Genomic DNA, 7,509 nt, shown 5'->3' with positions numbered 1-7,509 from the left:
GTTGTTTTCAGCGTAAGCCTGTGTGCAAAGTCTGTCTAATGCTAAACATTCAAATACATTTATTTTTTGTTTATTAGTAATAGTAAATTTAAATAAAACTGAAAAAATAATGAAAAAGCAATTATACAGTTACACACCTAAAATACATATATCAAGAGCATGCTCACAGATGAGAACAAAACAGCGTTGGATGAAGTAGATTAGAGCCCTGTACGGGCCTCAAATATAGGCCCTAGCGCGTCTTTTTTCCCCTTTTCCCCAAAAAGTACTACTGTTTCAGCTATTAAAATAGTTCAGTTTTGTATGCAATGGAAAAGTGATTATATTTTGTTTCGTTGTTTTATAAAGTAAATTTAGAAAAACATTTGTAGTATTTTTTGTTCGTTAAATGTACGTTTTTTAGTTTTTTTAAGTAAGGGCCAGCGGCAGACAGTGCATTGATCATAGCCTATAGCCTATGTTTGATCAATTTAGCCTTCTCAAATCATCAGGACTTGCCTAAAATGAAATCTATATATAAAACAGTTCAAATATATCACAATGTTAGTTTAAATGTTTAACCTAGATAAATGTGTGCTGTTAGACGTATATCCAATCGTTTGTGGAGAGTGGAAGCTGAAGCTCTGCAGGACGCGGAGGCGCCAGCGCGATCACTTCATTTTTTTCTAAAAGTGGAAACAACTTAAAATACGCAGTCATTTTTGCTCATAAAGGTAAGAGTAATACATCATTCTAAACTGTAAAGGGTCTACTTTTATATGTGTGCACTCAAAATATCAACAAAACGTTGTGCTTTTATAAAATAAAGAAAACAAACGCTTTCTGCCGTCTCGGTCTTGAACAGGAGTGCTTCACAATGATGAACCTAAACTCAGACAATTACTACTTTAAAACGAAATAATTCAAATCGAAAATAGACTCCTAATAAAATAAACTCTTTCATTATGTAATCCCTGCATTTCTCTCTAAAGGCACTTTCAATTAGGAAATGGTCGAGTCATTTTTCATCACTATAATTGATGGAAGGCCTGATTATAATTTGCGTTTTATTTTATAATTCCATACAGTTAAAAAATAAAACACTAATTATAATGGCATATATGTAAAACTTTGTCCTATAATTGTATAGCTGCTTTTTCTGATTTTTATGTTGCTCTGTTCTGAATACCTTAAAATTTAAAGGATTTGCTGCAACGCAATTTTGTATGATATGTTAATTATTTATATTTTTTATCCATGCAGTAAATGCTTTAAAAAACAGCTTTAAAATTACTTTATTGCATTCCAGATGCTTTTAGTACCAAGTACTTTTCACTGTAAATTTTACAGGCAGCTGGAATGTAAACATTGTGATTAATTCGTTGTATTCCCATTTGTGAAATAGCCAACAAATTAATTGTTGTAGGCTAAGCCGTAACACTGTAAACAGCAAACGTTCGCGTGTCCGCGCTTAATGCGCATATCCTATATGGAAAGCATTTTAGGGGGCCCTTGGCTTTTGGGGGCCCACGGCAGTCGCCTACCTTTGCCTAATGGGTAAGTCCGCCCCTGCTTTCATAAGCCTCACATTTTTTAAGTACATGTTCTACAGTTTCTGTTAACCCACATATGTCACAATTTCCATTTTTTGTTTTCTTATTCTATGTAAGCACTGATTTAATAAACAATGACCAATACGCATTCTTGCTATTATAACGTCCTCTTTCCTGTTTCCAAATCCTCTTCTCTCTGAACCAACTTTTTCTTGTATGCAGTGTAAATGTCTACCTTTTGTTCCCTTTATGCTTATCCAGTACTTCATCCTTAACTTGAGCCTACGGATTTCTTGAGGCAACTCGCCCATCTCTACACGAACTGCTGATAATGGGGACGATCTAAAAGCTCCGCAACAAATTCGCATTGCTTGTGATTGTATTGCCTGTAATTTTAAAAGTTGTGTTTTAGATGCAGAGCTATATACCATACTGCCATAATCAAGAGCCGATCTTATCAGAGCACAGTAGGGCTGTCAAAATGGCTGGAAAACTAAATTCGAATTTTCTACTTAAATATAATCAAAATTCGAAATATATTCGAATTTAAAATTCATAATTTCAGTTAGGGAGAAGAAAAGCTTTTGGCTTCTCTTCTGAGGCCACAAGAGGGCACATCGAGCAAAATATTACTAATGCACGTTTATTCAGTAAGATAACATGACTGTGAAAAAAACTGCATAATGTTTAAAATAATATTTATAAACCATATATAATTAATTAAGTTGCTTAAACAACTATAAACAAAACAGCATCATGTATGTATGTATGTATGCATAGTTTAATACAAAGGCGGAAACCAATCACACAGAGTACATTTGTCATTTAAAAACGACGCAGTGGGATGGAGGAAAAAAACGCCATAAAGTCTAGATATATGTGTTGTTTTTTTAAAAGTTAAACTTACATTAATTTTACATGCGGCTCTTTTGTGCGAGATGCGAGTGCATCGGTAGATGTCCCTCTAGAAAATGCGCGAAATATGTGTTCTGTGTAAACGCTTGGTTTCAGTTTTGACGTAAACAACAACATCTCCGCATTGATGTTCTCTTTTTCCGCAATATTTTTAATGAACAACGCGGCAGCGCCGCATCCAGTGGCTTCAACTGGATAGGCTAACAAAAACATTATAATGCAACGACACTTACATCGTCATTGCATCTCGTGCGCCACTGATAAGGCTGTCTGATGCACACCTAAAATTCGAATGCAACGTTTTTGCATTAGAATGTGGATTTTTATTTTAAATTCGACGAATATCCAAAATACGAAAATTTTTTTGAACAGCCCTAGAGCACAGTATATTCTTTTAAGGGACTGTCGGCAAGCGCCCCAATCAACTCCTGCTAGACATCTCATAACATTTCATGCTTTTTTGCAATATGTGTTCTGTGTAAACGCTTGGTTTCAGTTTTGACGTAAACAACAACATCTCCGCATTGATGTTCTCTTTTTCCACAATATTTTTAATGAACAACGCGGCAGCGCCGCATCCAGTGGCTTCAACTGGATAGGCTAACAAAAACATTATAATGCAACGACACTTACATCGTCATTGCATCTCGTGCGCCACTGATAAGGCTGTCTGATGCACACCTAAAATTCGAATGCAACGTTTTTGCATTAGAATGTGGATTTTTATTTTAAATTCGACGAATATCCAAAATACGAAATTTTTTTTGAACAGCCCTAGAGCACAGTATATTCTTTTAAGGGACTGTCGGCAAGCGCCCCAATCAACTCCTGCTAGACATCTCATAACATTTAATGCTTTTTTGCATTTGTCCACCAATTTCTGGATATGGATTTTAAAATTCAATTTCGAATCCATCCATACTCCTAGAAAACGAACAACTGATGTTTGCTCCAACTCTTGTTCATACATTTTAATATTAACTGTAGGATTGATTCTTCTTTTAGTAAAACATATCGCCTGAGTTTTTGCTACAGATAAACGGAAACCCCATTCATTAGCCCAATTCTCTACCTTATTAACAGCAGTCTGCATACACCTTTCCACGTACGCAACATTGCGCCCTCTTTTCCACAGCGCACCATCATCTGCATACAAAGATCTTCCTATCCCACTATCAACCATTGTAAAATATGTCATTAAGTTAAACAGAATTGGACTGCTAACGCTACCCTGAGGTGTTCCATTCTCTATTGTATGTATCTGAGAAAATGCAGTACCCAATCTTACTTGTATAGTTCTATTGAACAAGAAATTCCTGATCCAGTTATATATTCTTCCTTTAATTTCCATTCTATCTAATTTAATTAAAAGTCCCTCTTTCCACATCATATCATATGCCTTTTCGACATCCAAAAATACCCCAACTATAGCTTCCTTGTTTACCTGAGCCTTTCTTATTTCAGATTCCGAGCATAATATAGAGTCCATTGTATTTCGTCCTTTCCTAAATCCACTTTGGAATGGTGAAAATAAAATTTTTCTTCTCAATGACATATACAAGTCTATTCATAACCATACGCTCCATCAGTTTGCACAAATTAGATGTTAAAGCTATGGGTCTGTAGTTAGTTGGCTGCGTATGGTCCTTGCCTGGTTTTGCAATTGGCACTATAACCCCATGTTTCCAGTCAGCTGGCAACTTTCCTGACTCCCAAACCTTATTAAAAAGGCTCAAGATTAAATCTAGCGACGTTTCTGATAAATGTTTTACCATCTCATTACAGATGTTATCTCTACCTAGAGAAGTTTGTTTAACCCCTGCAAGCACTTTTTTCAATTCATACAAGGTCAATTCTGAATCCAACGTACTTCCAGATGGTCCTTTATCCTCTAATAAATGAGGATATTTACTTAATATCTGGTCCCTATTTTTCCTTAAGTCCTCTGATATATTTGAGTTACTGTGAACTTTAACGCATGTTTCTGCAAACACCTTTTCCGTTTTCAGATCAAATTAGTCTATTATTATGTATTAAAGCAGGTATGTTGCAATCTCTTTGTATCCCTCCCATCTTTCTTATCATACTCCATACTTCATTAATTTCAATGTCTTCACCAATACTCTTACAAAATTCCCTCCAATCATTTCTTTTAGATGTCCGAATTACTCTTCTCACTATAGCCTGTGCCCTTTTATAATAAACGAAATCATTAAAGTTAAGTGACCTTCTTACCCTCTGAAGAGCTTTATTTCTCCTCATAATTGCCTCATTCCACCATGGCACAGCTTTCCTCCTGCTGCCTGCCTTCTTCTTACCTATTTTGTTCACAAGCTGCTCTCTACAATCACAATGGGTGCTTCTCAAAAGGAAGGCTGCATATCTCGGCTGCCACGTCATCAAACGTCGCTGAAGGCCATTTAAGGATCCTTGGAAGGCAGCCTTCGTTTCGCGTCCTTCATTCAGCTGAATTTGAAGGATGCATGGGATGTATCCTCCGCGACCTTCAATCACCCATAATCCTTTGTACCCATTCAATTTCATGAAAATAAACTGACGAAAAATGAGTCAGTACTGAACTTGTCTGAATTTATTATGAAATGTAAGACAAAAATCATGTTTTCAGACATGAAAGAGATGTTACCTTTTGTTTTGGTGTAAATTACTCACTAAACTGCCAATAATTTAAGCCACGGGGAGACTAGATGACTGTGATTCATTGTATTGCATTAATAGAAAGCTAAATAATATAAAGATTTGTAATACAAAGTATTTTTCCAAAACTAAGTTTTATTAGTGTTTTTGTGCCGTGACGGTGAGGGCGAGAACAAATGTGACGTAGCCACACACACTTACTAGAGCGTCTCATTCTAGCGTTTAATGCCGAGGTGGACTCTAGCCTACAAGCCTCTGAAGGACTGAATTAAGAAGGACGCAGCCTCGGTAGGATGCAGCCTTCCGTTTGAGAAGCACCCAATATATAGGCTACAGCACATATGAAATAGTCAAAAGAGGAATTGAAAGTTGAATTATTGGTGAATTACATATTAAAATACATGTTGTCTAAAGGTGTGATGAAAATATTAAGAGCTAGTACTACTAATCAAAAATTTGTAGTAAAAATTTTAGATTTTGCTTGAAAAGAAAAACTGTAATGTTTGGGTACAGAAACCATTTATACCAGATTAGATTAGATTAAAATGCAAATAGTGACAAATGTGATTTATGAGTTCAAGTATGAATTCATAAAGCAGAGCTCATACATTATTAAAATGCACATAATGGTGTAAGTGGACATAAAGTTCATTTGAGTCTAGAATACCTGAAAAAGGTATGCAATGTCTAATTTTTTTAAATCAGTATGAGAAAGCAAGAGCAAAGAAAAGTAATATCATGTTTTGTCCAGTCCATTATGATTATCACTATGTCAGTCAGAGGGCGCTTAACTTTAAAACATAAATGTAGGCCGTAATAAGGTGCTTGCACAAACGACCAACAGGTTGTTGTTTTTTTTGGAGATGGACAATCTGTTGAAATACTATTGGCTAAATTGGCAGTGGGCGGGATCACACAGACCAAACTAAAAACAGTACCGACCAGAACATAAATTTCTTAGTAGAATAACTGTATGTAGCATTGTTTTTAAGACAAACGTATTTCAGCTTTGCATGATTCCTAAATCTCTGCTAACATGTCATGGTAATTTCATGCGTTAATACACTTTTAAAAAAATTTTTATAATCAGTATGAGATTAAGGAGCCCCGCACATGGCATGCAGGAAAAAAAATAGTAGGCTAATTCGTGTGCACGATTTACGATTTCGTTCCCTCGATTTATAAATTGTGCACACGATTTACTAATTTGTTCTCTCGATTTATCGAGGGAACGAATGATCAAATCGAGGGAATGAAATAGTAATCGTGTGCACGTTTTAGTACATCGAGGGAACGAATTAGTAAATCGTGCGCACAATTTATTTATTTTTTCTTGCATGTCATGTGCGGGGCTCCGTATGAGTTAAAGGAAAGCAAAGCAAAAAGTCAATAAAGCAATCAAATAAAAAAGCAATAAAAAAGTATAATTATAATTAATTCAACATCAAAAAGTATTGATAAAAGTTTTAGAGTGATTATTTCACAGGTTTTTAATGAAATCAAAAGTTAGTCAAGTCTTCAATATTATTTATATGAGTTGCTGCCTATGTAGAGTGATTCAAATGACTCACTACTAATGAGACACACTTGACCTGCTGAGCTCCACAGAAACATCTGCAGCTTTTCTCAAACTAAAATCACATTCTAATTGTTTATAATTATTTTCTAAGGCATCTGGAGCTGTAGACACATTCTGTGTCTTAGAAGTTAGAAAATGGATTATTACACTGTAAAAAAATATTATGTGCTATGTAGTCCAAAATGTTGGTAACAATATTACACAAAATATTTTAAGTAGTTTTTGAGGCTGGTTTTTAAATGGAATCTGTCTGAATAAATCATGTAAAATTTCATAAAAACTGTTTTGAATAATATTATGAGTGCAATGTACTTGTTTAGTGTAATATGACTCACAAATAAATTAAGTAAAATTCATATTATTGAAAGTGACTTAATTATAAAATGTACTACCTTTATATTAAGGTACAATAATGGAATACATAATGCATTTGTTTGTTCTCAAACAATTTATTTAGTACTGTATCCATTATCCATTGTTTACACATATGGTGGTATACATTAAAGAAACACTGTTGTAACAAACGTTTGTAGGTCGGGAAGAAGGTGGCGGGTGTAACGGGGCTGACGAGACGTGAGACGTGTGGATCCATCTGCAGGCTTTACTAAAGAGATGTGGTAAACAGGCAGGGTCAAACAATGGCAAACAGGTATATGGTGGGCAAAACACAAGAATAATCCCAGGGCAAGCGTAGGTCACCGATCGGCAAGTTCATAGACGGCCTCCTTGGCCGGGACAGAACAGGCAGAAAGTGCGTTGCTGGGCACCACCACCACAAAAGAAACTGAGGCAAGTGTCGCCATCTCGGGAGGTTCTGCAGCCTGTGCC

This window comes from Sinocyclocheilus grahami, unplaced genomic scaffold (genome assembly GCF_001515645.1).
Source record: "Sinocyclocheilus grahami isolate Dianchi unplaced genomic scaffold, SAMN03320097.WGS_v1.1 scaffold1439.1, whole genome shotgun sequence".
NCBI classification, from domain to species: Eukaryota; Metazoa; Chordata; class Actinopteri; order Cypriniformes; family Cyprinidae; genus Sinocyclocheilus; species Sinocyclocheilus grahami.
Note: the sequence above shows the minus strand (reverse complement) of the source record.